Here is a 13,561-nt window from a genome sequence, read left to right as displayed (position 1 = left end):
CCGCTAGGAAAATGGGTAAAATAGCATCTACTTCTGTCCCATATGGTGTTGTGTCTGGATCGGATAATTTAGAAGTGCTATTTAGTTGATTTGGATGGGAGTTTTAGTCTATTTTCTTAAACAATTCCTGCATGAGACCAAAATAATTTCATTTTGAGAATCCTTGCTTTTAGTGTCCTTGTTTTTTCAATAACTTGTTCTTCATGAGGAAAAACAAGGAACTTTCAGGCAGTATTTTCTTCGTGCATTGAGATGCCAGAGAAGTTATCCAGCAGAATAGCTAGAGGTGAAGGTCGAGTGCAGCAGGCAACCTAATGCAGAGAGGAGAGTGAAGTGGGACTGCGCAGGTAGGGACTGTGGGCGGTAGGTACCTGCAACGCAGAGCACTAAGCGCAGCATACTGTGCTCATTGGAGGTTTGCTTGGCTCTCCCACCAACTTTATTGTCACCTTTGTCAACATTTTTTTTTTGCTGTATATGAAAGAAAAAGAATATATTATTTCAATTCATAGAATATCAATTCCAAGAATGACCTTAGATTTAAACCAGTCCAAGACTCTAATTTTAAAGGTCCAGAGTGGGGAAAGGAGTTGTCCAATGTCACCATGGAAATTAAAGTCAGAGCCACCATGAAGAACTATTTCTTCTGACTCTCAGCTACTGTGTTTTCCTTACATGTCAGAGACTACCAATGGCAGAGTGGGTAGTAATAATAATCTGCCAAGTTTATATAAATCCTTATGACTTTTCAAATCCTTGTAATCTTCAGAAATATATCTGTATTTAAATAGTGAGGAAATGAAGATATAGGGTGCTAAAGAGAGTTACTAGGATTTGAGCCTAATTCTTCTAACTCTTGAGTTTTTGCTTTTATATGCTACTCTGGGCTCTAGAATTTTAGCATTGATAACAATTATTGTGACTGCTGCTCTCTGGAAGCTTTGGATACATTGAACAGAAAATTACTAAAAGTAGTACATACAGTAGAGATTTCTTTTCTCATCTAGCAGAAGCAAGCAGCCTGGGAAAAAGGCAGCTCCAGGGTTGTGAAGGATTTAGTGGCTCAGTGACATCATCACAGACCCAGGTTCCTTCCATTTTTTGCTCTGCTGCACTCATTCTATCAGCAGGGTCTTTCTTCAGTCACAGAGTGGCTTAAATTAGCATCATAACCTTAATGACCAAGAGGCTTGCAGGTGTCTCTTTCGTTTACTTACTTACTTATTTTTTTTTAGCAAAGAAAATTTCCAAGAAGTTACCCAGAAAAAACTTTCTCAGGTCTCAGTTACCAAGACTGGATGTCATGCTGGTTTATGCAGTCACTGGCAAGCAGAAGAGACTTCTGTGCCCTATAGACCCATCAAGATTCGCTCCCTGGGACTATGCGTCAAGGTCCGCTGCTGTTGAGAAACATGTGAAGTAACATGTCCAAGTTCACACAGGTAGAAAGTGATAGAGAAAGGGATGAAGTTCAGGTCTACCTGACTCTACAACCAATGTCCTTAACCACTGTGCAAAACCACCTGCCATTCTTTTGTTCTATGCTCTTTTTCCCATTTGGCAAGTACTACTTGCCAGATTCCCAGCCTGCGTGGCTATGCTGCTTTGGCTGGTGACTGCAGGATGGTCTCCTTGCCAGGTCAGTGTCAGCAATCAATCTCCATCTCCTGGGTGTGAAAACCAGCCGATTAGAGCTGTAAGTAGGTGTTGAACAACACACAGGCAGCCAGAGCATCAGTCAGCAATTTTTTTCCCCTGGTGGCTGGGCATTAGCAAATATGCTGAGAGAGGCACCCCTGTTCCACTGCTGCGGAGGGTAGGGAGTCTCACCAAGCGTAGATGATTTGAGAAAAGTAGAAAGACAGGGTGTCAGTGCTGAAAGGTCCCTTAGACGTGGTCTAGTCCAGCTCTATCACTGTACTGATGGGAAAACTGGGGACCAGAGAAGGGTAGGATTGCTCAGGATCACACAGAAAATCACTGTTGGATCCAGGAGTAGAGCCTGGATTTATCCCACGGTATTTCAAAGCCTAACTCTGTACCTTTGGTTTGTAATTCCCACTCATGAAATCAGTTTTTTATTGAAATGACTTCTGAAAAACAAAGGCATTTTGGATTATATTGTTCAGTCCCAGTTAGGTGTCTCCTGGCCGTATCTTGAGAGAAATAGTCATTAACATGTATTTGCATGGGTTAATTGTTCCAGGCAAAGCCCTGCCAGGTTTCTAGTTAAAGACAGAGCAGCCACCTGGAGCAAAATCCCACTCCTCTCCAACTTCCTTCATCCTTTCTAGCTATTTTAGCCTTTCTGGTTTGATCATTCAGGACAAGTCCTGGTATTGAAAAGTTCTAAAGGCATGTGAATCTTGGAGCCTCAAGATCTAAAAGAGAAAGTTCCCAGCTCGAGAAGAAAAAAGTTAATCAGCAGATCAGAGTGCAAGGATTCCTTGTGACAATATGGGATGGCTTGAGAGCCCCATATTTCTAATAACTCATATATATGAGGATTTGAGGGAGTCTTAAAGAGTGTAAGCAGTATTAATTGAATACCAATAAGAGCCGTAGTAATAGCAGATGCTGTTTATTGAGCACTGCTCTGTGCTGAACACCATGCCAGGTCCTTCATGTGTGTTTTTAACTTTAGACTTCAAAGTACATGACACGCTTATATTTATTTGTTTATTGCCTGCCTCTCAAGATTAGAAAGTCTGTTCCATAGTCAAAGGAACCTTTTATTTCTGCTATGTCCTTGGCTCCTGGATCAGTGTCTATTACATAGTAGGTGCTCAGTTAATATATACTGAATTAATGATGTGACAGTAGACTGATGAGATAGGTATGTTTGTTCTTCATTTTATAGATATGACACCTGAGGCTTAGAGAGATTAATTTGTCTAAGATAAGTATATCATTTTTCTTTGGCTGCAACTAATATTGGTTTAAGCAAATGGATTTTTTTTCCCCTCTAGTAACAATTTTGGTGCTACTGTTGATACTGTTAATAGTGATTCCACTTCAATGATGCCATTAAGGACTCAGGGTCTTTCTAACATTCTGTTCTGCCTCTGATACCTTCAGTATGTGTGCTTTTCTTCTTTATGCTTGAATACTCCTGGTCACAGATGGTTATGACCTGAATGCTTGCTTCAGGCAGCAAATCTTTGTCCAAGGAAGCAGCAAGAGGATGTGGGTAGCCATGTGTATTTCTTTAATGATAAAAAGTAAAAGTCTTCCCAGAGGCCCCTGGCTGAATTCTTCTTACATCTCATTGGCTTGAGTTATGACTATCCCTAGATGCAAGGGATGCTGGGAAACTGAGTATTGCCTTTTTCTGGCTTTATAGAGGAGGCAGGCCAAGGAGATGGCATTAGCAATAGATAAATGCCGGTCAACAAATGCATCTGCTACAGTCAGGCAGATAGTAGTGGTGGAGTTTTCTCCAGTTCCAGGACTGGAATATAGGTTTCTTTGCCTCCAAAGTCCATGCTTTTATTGATCAAGCATTAGCTAATCTGACTCTTACTTGTGATCTCAATGATCAACTTGGGAATGTCTTGTTCTGTTTTGAGTCCTTGTTCTGTTCTGTGTCCTAGTTTCTTTATCTGCAGAATGACAGAATGGGTTAAGAGACGTCTGCATTTCCTGCTGGCTATAGGGTTGTAGGATTTTTTTTTTTTTTAAACATCTCATTCTGGCTGATGGCCACTTTAAAAAGTCTTATTAAAAACCAAATCAGAATCAAAGTACTCATCTCAGTGGCGTAATATATTTCCCAGGAGCTAAATGCATAAAGTGGAATTGATTTTTTTTTGGACTTTGTTTTCATAGATGGTGGGGGTGTGTTTATGTGTGTCCCTTTGAGATATCTGATTCAGTTTTAGACGGTGGATGAAGATTGATTTTTGTCTGTTGTGATCTGTAAAGCCCAATTGTTACTGGGTTACTGTTTAAATATTTCTTCCTCCATCTTTCCCTTTTTTAGCTTCCTTAACAGCCTGGTCTATGGACTTTGTACGTTTCAGGGTTTGAGTTGACTTCCTATTGCATCTTGTTGTCAGTAATTCCCTCACAGAGCTGAGAACCAGGGGACATGAGTGCTGGTCCCAAATCTTTAACTAATCAGCTGTGGGAAGCTGAGGAAGCCCCTCTACTTCTCTATGTCTGTGTTTACTCATTTATAAAGAGCATAATGGTTGATATCTTAGAAATTCCCAGCTCAGATATTTTTGTATCTGCAAGTTTGTGAGGACAAGGCAGATTCTGATTAATAAGCAGAACATATTAGCCTTATTTCTTTCATCTTTAAAGTAGTTATAAAGATCAAAAGAAGAAATAGAAAATATTAAATAAATGTGTAAAATTAGAATAATTACTATTTTTACAATCATTCTTAAAATGCCAGACCAGTCATTATTTTTTTGAAAATAGTTTATTAGGGTGGATTTAGGAAATACAAGGCAATGTATTGGTAACCTTAGCAAAACCTGATACCCAGTGATATGGAAAGAACATTGGATATAGAAGCACACCAGTCTGGGCTTACAGCCTAACCCTGTCATGTAACAGTTTTGTGCTTTGGGTCATTTTATTTATCTCCAAGTCCCAGAGTTCCTTTTCCACAAAATTAGGATTAAATATATTCTAATCCCAAGGCAATGGTGAGGATAAAATGAGCAAATTTATGAAAAGTACTCATCTTGGTACATCTAGAACCAAACAAAGGATTTGTCAGTTGTCTATTTTCTGGTTGTAAATTTTCATCTCTGGTGGTAGACATGAAGCCCCATGTATCCTTACTGTACTTGCCATCTGAAGCTTTGTATATCCTTACTGTATTTGCCATCTGAAGCTTTGTTATTTCTTGTGGAGTGGAATGAGTGACTCTTTAGCAGCCAGGATCCCTAGTTCTATTCTCTTTAGCTTGCAAGATATGCGACACTGGGAACTTCATTTAATTTTTCAAGTCTTCAGTTTGTGCATGTGCAAAATGTTAACACCCATTTCAGAGGACTTTTATTAACGCCCTAGTAATTTGAACATACTCAGTAATCTCTAGAGCATTCTGAAGATACAGAATATCACTTCTGTTTTCTTCAAAGTGGTCCCCTCTTTATCTGTTCAGATTCTTTCTGAACTTCAAGGTCAAAATCATCCCACCTATTGTAGGAAAACTTTCTTCTGCCCCCAACTCTGCAAAATTCCCTGATCACCATTTTTTTCTTCATCTTCACTGCTTAGACTACTCATTTGGTACTTAGCACAGCCACTGTATAATGTTAGTTATTTCTTCCTGTTTGTAAACATTTCTCTCTAGCTTGATATTGGTAATGATTTCTATACATTATTCTGAATCTTTCAAAGCCTTTATCTGTGCATCTATCTCAGGGAACAATTAAAAACGTGTGTTGATTGATTGGCTCTCTGTTATTGTTTCATTGTTTATGCTTACCAATTTTCATTCAGGGACAACTTATTTTTATTTAAGATTAATTTATTATTTCTTCAGGATCATAGGTTATGTATTCCCATGGCTCAAAAAAATTTTTAATCTTTTTTTTATTGAGTTATAGTCATTTTACAATGTTGTGTCAAATTCCAGTGTAGAGCACAATTTTTCAGTTATACATGAACATATGTATATTCATTGTCACATTTTTTTTTTTTTGCTGTGAGCTACCACAAGATCTTGTATATATTTTCCTGTCCTATACAGTATAATCTTGTTTATCTATTCTACATATGCCTTGTCAGTATCTACAAATTTTGAACTCCCAATCTATCCCTTCCTACTCCCCTCCCCCTTGGCAACCACAAGTTTGTATTCTATGTCTATGAGTCTGTTTCTGTTTTGTTTTTTTTTTTTTTAGATTCCACATATGAGCAATCTCATATGGTATTTTTCTTTCTGTTTCTGGCTTACTTCACTTAGAATGACATTCTCCAGGAGCATCCATGTTGCTGCAAATAGTGTTATGCTGTCATTTTTTATGGCTGAATAGTATTCCATTGTATAAGTATACTACTTCTTCTTTATCCAGTCATCTGTTGATGGACATTTAGTCTATTTCCATGTCTTGGCCATTGTAAATAGTGCTGCTATGAACATTGGGGTGCAGGTATCTTTTTGAAGTAGGGTTCCTTCTGGATATATGCCCAGGAGTAGGATTCCTGGGTCATATGGTAAATCTATTCCTAGCCTTTTGAGGAATCTCCATACTGTTTTCCACAATGGCTGCACCAAACTGCATTCCCACCAGCAGTGTAGGAGGGTTCCATGGCTCAAAATTTGAAAGGTCAAATGCAAAAATGTGTCTCCCCTCCCTTCCTTGCTCCCTGGATTCCTTCCCTCTGGTTTCATTTCTCTCCCCAGAGGTAACCACTGTTATCAGTTTCTCCATTGTCCTATCCATGGCTGCTCTACCCCTTTCCCTTACAATGGTAGGTCTTCCTTATGTGTCTTGTGTTTTCACCTGCTATATCAGGGATAAATTAAATCAGATAAATATCTAGTATCTTCCTTATCAATATAAAAAGAGTAGTCTCTTATTTTTTTGTATTTTGTGACTTGTTTCAGCAATCACTTTTTTATTGAAAATATTAATATTTTAGATTCTCATGCAGTTGTTAGAAATAACATAGTTCTTGTGCACTATTTATATAATTTCCCTTAATATTAGCATTTTGTAAAACTATTAGTACAATATCACACCTCAGATGTTGACATTGATACAATTTACTGATCTCATTCAGATTCCCCCAATTTTACCTGTGTTCGTTTATGTGTGAGAGAAAGTGTGTGGGCATTTAGTTCTATGCAATTTTATTATGTGTGTAGTTTTGTGTGTCTACTGCCAGTCAAGACATTGAACATTTCTATCACCACAAGGATCCCTGATAATCATGCCCACCTCTCTCCCACTTCTTCCTGGTCCCTAATTCCTGTCATTCACTAATCTGTTCATTTCTAAATTTTTGTTATTCAAAAAATGTTATGTAAATGGAATCATACACTACGTTACCTTTTGAGATTGGCCTTTTCTTATTCAACAACTCCCTGGAGATTCATCTAAGTTCTTTGTATCCGTGCTTTGTTCCTTTTTATTACTCAGTATGTATGTATGTATTTATTTATGTTACCTTTATTTTATTTTATTTTAACATTTTTTGATTTATAATAATTTTATAATATTGTGTCAAATACCAGTGTAGAATACAATTTTTCAGTTATACATGAACATATGTTCATGTATATGAACATATACATGAACATATATATTCATTGTCACATATTTTTCTTTGTGAGCTACCATAAGATCTTGTATATATTTCCCTGTGCTATACAGTATGATCTTGCTTATCTATTCTACATATGCCTGTCAGTATCTGCAAATTTTGAACTCCCAATCTATCCCTTCCTACTCCCATCCCCCTTGGCAACCACAAGTTTGTATTCTGTCTATGAATCTGTTTCTGTTTTGTATTTCTGTTTTGTTTGTTTTGGTTTCGTTTGTTTGTTTTTGTTTTTTTTCGATTCCACATATGAGCGATCTCATGCGGTATTTTTCTTTCTCTTTCTGGCTTACTTCTCTTAGAATGACATTCTCCAGGAGCATCCATGTTGCTGCAAATGTTATGTTGTTGGTTTTTATGGCTGAATAGTATCCCATTGTATAAATATACCACATCTTCTTTATCCAATCATCTGTTAATGGACATTTAGGCTGTTTCCATGTCTTGGCTATTGTAAATAGTGCTGCTGTGAACATTGGGGTGCAGGTGTCATTTTGAAGTAGGGTTCCTTCTGGATATATGCCCAGGAGCGGGATTCCTTGGTCACATGGTAAGTCTATTTATAGTGAAACTTACAAGCTTCTGCACAGCAAAGGAAACCATAAGTAAAACAAAAAGACAACCTACAGAATGGGAGAACATTTTTGCAAATGAAACTGACAAAGGCTTGATCTCCAGAATATATAAGCAGCTCATATGACTTAATAAGAAAAAAACAAACAACCCAATCCAAAAATGGGCAGAAGACCTAAACAAGCAATTCTCCAAGGAAGACATACAAATGATCAATAGGTACATGAAAAAATGCTCAATATTACTAATTATCAGAGAAATGAAAATCAAAGCTACAATGAGATATGACCACACACCAGTCAGAATGGCCATCATTTAAAAATCCACAAATGACAAATGCTGGAGAGGCTGTGGAGAAAAGGGAACCCTCCTTCCCTGCTGGTGGAAATGCAGTTTGGTGCAGCCACTGTGGAAAACAGTATGGAGATTCCTCAAAAGACTCACAATGTATTTATGTATCTTAGTTTGTTTCACCATTCATCTGCTGGACATCTGGGCTGTTTTCAAATTTTTATTATTATGCATAAGCTGTTATGAGTATTTATATACAGATTTTTGTGTAAACATGAGTTTTCAATTTTCTGTGATAAATGCCCAAGTGTATGATTGCTGATTTGTGTGGTAATTGCATGTTTAGTTTTATAAGAAAGTGCCAGATTTTTCCACAGTGCCTGTACCATTTTACAATTCCACTTCCTCCCAGCAATGTGCAAGTTTTTCACTTTCTCTGTATCCATACCAGTATTTGGGGTTGTCACTATGTTTTAATTTTAGCCATTCTATTTGATGTGTAATGATATCTCATTATGATTTTAATTTGCTTTCCCCTGATGGCTAATGATATTGAACATCTTTTCTTGTGCCTTTTCTTTTGTATATCCTCTTTGTTGAAATGTCTGTTTATGTCTTTTGCTTATTTTCTAATTGGATTGTTTTATTTTCTACTGTTAAGTTTTGAGAGTTTTAAAATATATTTTAGATGCCAGTCCTTTGTTGGATATATGGCTTGCAAATATTTTCTTCTAGTCTGTAACTTGTCTTTCCATTGTCTTTCCGTGGATTTTTACAGAGCAAGAGTTTTTAATTTTGATGAGATCCAGTTTATCAGTATTTTCTTTTCTAGATGATGCTTTTGGAGTCAAGTCTAAGAACTCTTTGTCTAGCACTAGATCCTGAAGATTTTCTGCTATGTTTTCTTTTAAAGTTTTATAGTTTTACATTTTACATTGAAGTCCATAACCCGTTTTAAGTTAATTTTTGTGTAAGATGTGACATTTAAGTTGAGTTTGTTTTGTTTTGTTTTTTTGCTCATTGGGGTCCAATTATTCCACCACCAATTGTTGAAGATACTGTCTTCTTCCAGTGATTTGCTTTTGCACCTTTATCAAAAATCAGTCGCACATACTGGCATGAGCCTATTTATGTGTTTTCTGTTCTGTTGCATTGATCTGTGTGTCTGTCCATCCACCAGTATCTCCATGTCTTGATTATCATAACATATAGTAAGTCATGAAATCAAGTAGACTGATTTCTTCCACTTTATTCTTTTAAGAAAGATAGTTTTAGCTATCCTGGGGACTGTGGCTTTCCACATGAATTTCAGAATAAGCTTGGCTATGCATATAAAACGTTTGCTGGGCTTTTGTTAGTAACTGCATTGCACCTGTAGATCAGTTTAGGGGGAAGTGATATCTTTACTACCTTGAATATTTACTATGCTCTCCATTCACTTAGGTCTTCTTTGGTATATTTCATCAGCATTGTGTAATTTTCAGCAGACGGATACTCTGTGCATGTTTAAATTTAAACCTTTCATTTTTCTGGAGTGTTTGTAAATGGTACCGTGTATTTTCCCTAGCTTTATTGATGTATGGTTGGGAAATAAAAATTGTATATATTTAGATTGTACAACATGATTTTTAAAACTTTGCTCAATGTACTGATTTAATATATGTATACATTGTGAAAAGATTAATACAGTGGTTCTGTGTTTTAATTTCAATTTCCACAGATTCTTGTTAGTATAAAATGCATTTATTTTTTGAGCTCTGATCTTATATCCTGTAAGTCTGATGAACTTACTGCTGAAAAATTCTAGAACTTATGGTATGTAGATTCTGAGGCATTTTATACATTAGACAATCAAGTTACCTGTAAATAGGGCTAATTTTATTTCTTCATTTCAGTCTGTGTGCCTTTTATTTCTTTTTCTTGACTTACTTCAGTGGTTGGAACTTCCAACACTTTATTGAGTAAGAGTAGTAAGAGTAGACCTCCATATGTTGTTTCTGATCTTAGGAGGAAAACATTCAGTTTTTCAGCCTTAAGTATGATGTTAGCAGAAGGTGACTTCATTTTTTAAAAGACTACTGAAGAATTTATTGTAAGGTTGTACTATAATTACTTCTCCCCTTCTTTATCAATGGATTTCTATTGCTTTCAACCTTTGGCATTATGATGCTCCTGTGAATGTTCTTGTACATATGTTACTTTTCACATATCCGTAAGTGTTTGGGTGGAATAAAATAGAATATGACCCTCTCTTCTGTCCTATTTAGACCCACACCCTAGAATATCTTGCTTGATTATGTGACCTTAAATATCATACAATGACACCTCCAAATATATATTCCCAGTCTGACCCATGCTCTGAATTCAGATCTTTGTATTTATTTGCCTACTTAATATCTCCATTTGGATGCCTAAATTGCTTCTCAAAATCAACAAGTCTAGGAGTCTCAACTCCTCATTTGCTGAATCCATCCCTCAAAGCCTATTTTTTTATTTTTCAAGTTTTCTCCATTTTAGTAAATGACATTCCAGCCTTCCGGTGGCTCAGGCCAAAAATCTCATACTCATCCTTGTTGCCTCTGTTTTACTCATGTCCAAACTATCAGCAGATCTGATCAGCACATCCTGTCCTAGCTGTGATCAGTTCATCCTACTCCATGGCTGCCACTCTGGTCCAGACCACCATCCTCTCTTCCCTAGATTCTTGCCATGACCTCCTATCTTGTCTCTCTTTCTGCATTGCTCCCCTACGATCACTTCTCCATACAAGAGGACACGGTAATTCTCTAAAAACATTATGTTATGCACAGCTCTGCTCAGCATGTCCCAGTGGCTTCCCATCTCTCTTAGAGTAAAAGCAAGATCCTCACTCTGGCCTGGAGGCCCTATATCATCTGATTTGTGACTCCTGCATCCTTTGGGTCCTGCAGCCTCTCTGAGTTATCTCACTTTGCTCTGGCCACGCTGGCTTCATTTCTGTTTCTTAAAATGCCAGCTGCGCTCTGACCTTGGAGCATACAGTGTCACCATGCCTGGAACACTTTTTCACAAGGTATCCACATAGCTCATCCCTCATTCCCTTCAGGCATCTCACTTTTCACCTGATTGGAGAGACCTTCCCTGAATACCTTCATCCCAACTTGACACTCTCCCTTCCCTTTAGCCTGACTTATTTTTTAATTTTTCTCCTTACCCTTTATCATCACCTAAAATATTGTATGTTCATTGTTTGTTTGTTTGATGTGCTTCTCTCATGAGGGAGCACCCTGAGGGAGAAAACCTTGTTTTCTCTGCCGTATCTCCAGCATCTTCAGTGATACACAGTAAATATGTGTTGAATGAGTTAATGAATTAACTGCTGGGTCAAATGGTATGTATGTTTAAAATTTGATAGATATTGTCAAATTGCTCTGTAAAGAGCTAGTATTAATAATATGTGAGAGAGTTATACTCCCCCGATAATAAATGACCCTGTTCCTTTTAGTACATAAGCCATTAAGAGTTTCTCTTGACTCAGTTTTGTACTTCAACAGAGGCAGAGACAAGAATTCTACCTCCATACATTTATCAGGACTCTAGGATGAGTTTCAGAAACATTCCATATAGTTCTAGTTGTTTTAACAATAAAAAGACTTCAGTAACTGGGCTTTCAAGGTTTGTGTGTTCATATTTCACAGATTATAAAGAGTCTGTCAGAGTGCTTATAGCTTCTGTATTGTTTACGTTGAAATACCAGTAGAGCTAATTTTATCCTTCCATTAGACTTTCTCCAATCCTAACTCAGAAAGCACAGGAGAACCCGCTTTCTGATGACTTTTTTTGTTCTTCAGGAAGGATACTAATGTTGTGTTCTTTCCCCAGCAAAGAGCATCTTCTAGGCTCCCTGAATCACTGAGGATGTTTTGCTGGGGGTGGGAGTGGGGATAACAGGGAAGATGACATCATCCCAAGAGTTAGACTAGAGAGTAGGACCCTCATGGCTTGCTGTTATATTCCCACTGCTGGACCCTTAGTAGGTGCTAAGCCATTGGTGTGACTGCTGTAACAGTGCTGGATTATGAAGTCGCTTTATGTGATTCCCAAACATCACCCCTTTTTTGAACAGAGTCTCGAGAGGGTGCCTCAGGAAAGAGGAAAGCAAAACTTGTCCATGGACATGTTTCCTGTAGTGTGTAACTTCAGTATTCATATGTTGCACAGGTTTCTTAGCAGCAGGGGGTTTTGAAAAGCCTCTTCAGAGACTCTTGGTTGTGAATATGCCTTGTGAATACCTAAGAGGGGAACATACTGCATGATATTTGCCAATTTATTGAAACCAGTCTTTTATTCCCAAAAGTCCATCATGGGCTTGGGGTTCCAGGGAACAGGGCTTCAGGAAGACTGGCCGAAGGCCCTTTATCTTGTGTAAGCACTTGAAGACAGATAATCTCTTATTCTGGACCTGATTCTTTACCAGAGTTTCAGTTCAGAGCTTTCATCTTCAGAGAGAATATTGACATTTTGCTTTGATTTTCAGGACAAAATGCAAAGGACCATCCCTAGAAGGCCCATGATTTATTTAGAACGTTTGGAGTAGTGAAACATCTTCAGAAGGTCTGAGTTACTCAGTTCTGTGGGTTATGTGATCTTCTAATTAGCTGTCCTTCTTAATTCATTTCTCCCTGGTTGGCGCAGCCAGACAAGATACATGTTGGGCAGAAACTGTCCAGGTGAGATCAGCAGAAAAAAGGAAGGAGCTAGAAGCAGCTAATGAAACCCTGGAATCTTCACTTTATACTCATTTTCCTTTCCTCTTTTGTGTTCCAGGTACTGACACCCGAAGGATAATAGAAGTTGATTCAAATGTGGAGCTGCCACCAAGGTGAAAAAGACCAGGAGAACTGTCCCGACAAAAGGTAGCAATGTTCGGAAGGCATGGGCTTATTTCCAGCTGGAGAAATCAGGGACTGCTTCAAGCAGAAGGTGGCCACTAATTTAAAATGTCCATTTGGGAGGAGTTAATATTGATTGAAATTATTGGGGGCAACCTGACTATCAAATTTTAAATGTACAGATCCTACTGAAGGATTCCATAGAGTTCCATAGCAACTTCCCACATAGGAATTACCATATGGAAGTCCTCACACAAGAAGGGAAATGGGTATTTACGGATAATGAATTATGAGATATCCAAATAATAAGTTACTTATAGTCAGGAAGAAGAATACACTGCCTCTATGCATACTGCTGTGAAAATATGTCCATTATACATTCCATATGAAAATTCAAGACATCGTACATTTTGTGTAGATGCCAAAAAAAAGTTAATAGCTTATCATATAGAATAGAGACTAGAATAGAGACATAGAATGTAAATGAAGCTGCTAACAGTATTTGAGGGGAGTGAGAAACTAGGAAAATGTCATGC

At 37.6% G+C, this 13,561-nt stretch overlaps 1 long non-coding RNA gene across 8 annotated transcripts in view; it reads left to right on the top strand.

Moving 5' to 3' along the window:
* LOC140691221 (uncharacterized) overlaps positions 1 to 13,561 on the top strand; it is a 647,918-nt gene that overhangs the window by 203,564 nt on the left and 430,793 nt on the right. For all 8 annotated transcript variants that reach the window (XR_012066789.1, XR_012066790.1, XR_012066778.1 and 5 more), the window contains exon 2: positions 12,961 to 13,049. This is a non-coding gene — a long non-coding RNA (uncharacterized lncRNA). The remainder of the gene's footprint in view (positions 1 to 12,960; positions 13,050 to 13,561) is intronic.

Source organism: Vicugna pacos, chromosome 3 (assembly GCF_048564905.1).
Source record: "Vicugna pacos chromosome 3, VicPac4, whole genome shotgun sequence".
In the NCBI taxonomy this organism is placed as follows: Eukaryota; Metazoa; Chordata; class Mammalia; order Artiodactyla; family Camelidae; genus Vicugna; species Vicugna pacos.
This window is presented reverse-complemented; position numbering and strand designations above follow the sequence as displayed.